Source organism: Phodopus roborovskii, unplaced genomic scaffold, assembly GCF_943737965.1.
Source record: "Phodopus roborovskii unplaced genomic scaffold, PHOROB, whole genome shotgun sequence".
NCBI lineage: Eukaryota > Metazoa > Chordata > Mammalia > Rodentia > Cricetidae > Phodopus > Phodopus roborovskii.
This window is the reverse complement of record NW_026126418.1, coordinates 14107409-14109852: the sequence shown is the minus strand read 5'-3', so window position 1 is coordinate 14109852 and position 2444 is coordinate 14107409.

Genomic DNA, 2444 nt, shown 5'->3' with positions numbered 1-2444 from the left:
AGTACAAACATCTCTGCTGTTAACAGGCCGGAGATCAGGGAGTCTCTTCCCAGGAGTCACCCGTGTATGTGACCCATTCCAATTCCCAGTATGTCCAGCTGCTAACACCTCCAGCTGATGCACACCCAACTTTCATGAAACCTCTTTCATTTAATGGCTCTGAACACTGAGTGCCATCTCTCAGGATGCACACAATTGGAATCTTAGCTTCCCAAGATCCCTTTGGGGCTCCCATTCCCAGCTCTAAGTGCTGAGGGATTAAGAGGAAATGGTCCATCATCAGAACACCTGCTAGCTATACAGGTTTCCTTTCAGCCCGCATTTTATCACTTCCCCTTGCCCCCTGCGTAGGCCTGCCCAGAACTGAGTTGGGGGCCACTCCCACCTCTGCTCAGTAACTGCTCATCCATACTACTGGGATATCACTAAGAAACACACCAAGTATCTGTCTGTCTGCTGCCAGAAACTTTCCTGCTGACATACTAGCCACAAAATCCAGATTCTATGCCCATGACTCTATAGTGCCCAGATGGAGTGAGCTCCTGGCACATGAGCATGAGAACAAGGTAAGAGGTCAGGATCTGGAGAGCTCAGAAAGGTCCTTTAAAGACACAGACTAACTTTGATCCTGCAGAGGAAGCCACTGGATACCAAAAATGACATCATTGCAGCATGGGAAACAAGCTTGTAATCCCAACATTTGGGAGTCTGAGGCAGAAGGATCAGAAGTTCAAGGCTAGCTTCAAGTTCCATAGTAAATTTGAGGTCAGCATGAGCTAAATGAAACCCTGTCTAAAAAGGAGAGGGGAAAGAGGAGAGGGAGAAGAGGAGGGGGGGAGGGGAGATGCTGGGTTATTGCAATGGGAGACAGTTGATTCCTACCAGCATTGGTTTTGAATCTCCTTTCAATCTGAAAAGCTGGGATAAGCACAGATTCTCTTCCTAGGAAGATTCATGAAGATGGCTTGCTCCTGTTATCACAACACTTGGAGGCAGAGGCAGGAAGAGCTACAAGACTGAGGTAGGCTTGCCCTTCATAATAAATTTTAGGCTAGCCAGGAATACACAGCAAGATCTCGACTCAAAAGGAAACACATAGGATCTACACTTAGTGGTTAAGCATGTATACTGTTGCTGCAGAGGGCCAGTTTGGTCCCTGGAACCCATGTGGGGTAGCTCATAAATGGCCAAGCCCATAACTCCAGTTTTGGCACCTTCTCTGTTCTCTTTGGACTCTGACACTCACATGCATGAGACATATAATGAAATATAAACCTTCACAAATAGGTAAATAAAAATGTGGATGAAACAACTCAGCAGGAAACAGACACTTGCTGTCAAGCATGGCAGCATGAGTTCAACCCCAGGATCCACATACTAGAAGAACAGACTCCTGAAAGCTGTCCTCTGACCTCCACATGTGTGTAGTGGTGCATGCACACTCCATATAAACAAATAAACATGGGCAAACTTTAAGACGAATGAATTAACAATAAATCGCTAAAATGCTCAAAGGCATGCTTCCACCCAGTTTCCAAGGGTTGCCAGACCTGGAAAGCCCACAGGGGACCTGAGTGTCTGTCTTCCCCTTCACCCATGCCCCCTGGAGCTGTTCTGGACAGCTTGTGGACACTTGACCCCCACGGGCCACAGATCCTGCTCAACAAGCAGCCAGACTCCGGCTTTAAGCTTGCAGGATGGAATGTGTTGAGTTACACTCAAGGGTCCAGCCCGGTGTGGTTCAGGCCTGAGTTTCTTGATGCCACTGTGCCTGGGCAGGAGCAGGTGGCTAGAAACCAGTGTCGTGTGAGTCTCCCAGCACTCTGCTTTTCCTCACCCTTCCAGAAGTTCATTTCCCTCCTGTCACTGACCCCAGAGCAATGTCACGAGAGCCATCTCGGAGATCACTTTCTTCGGGGAAGCCAGACAGAGTCAGAGGCACAAGTCACACAGCCAGCTGGGCTGGGCAGGAAGCAAAGTGACTGAAAGCACTCGGGCCAGCACACAACAGTTCCATCAGTGCACAAGCCTGTGTCTGAAGAAGCCACATGGGCCACCTCCTACCAGCTATGTAACCTGGAACCCCTGCCTTGTTTCTGCTGTGCTTTGCCAGCAGTGAAATGAGCTGAATAGTGGGTCCCCACGAAGCCTGAAGGAGCTAGGTGACAAGACTGTCACTCAGTGTCAAATTCTATGGCAACGGCAACTGAAGTTGGAAAACAGAAGCCATCAGAAGCCTCTGATGTGCACCCACTCTGGAAGCTTCCCAGTGTCCCCGGCCTGCTCTGAAGCAAGGTGTGTGGAGGATAGGGGCTAGATTCCTTGGGGAGGGAGCCTCTGCCATCCCCATGGCAGAGTGTCTGCTTCTAGCTGAGGCCAGGCCATAATGGTCTGGCTGAGGCACCTGTAGGCTGGGAAGTCTGGCAGCCATTCGTGGTGAAAGT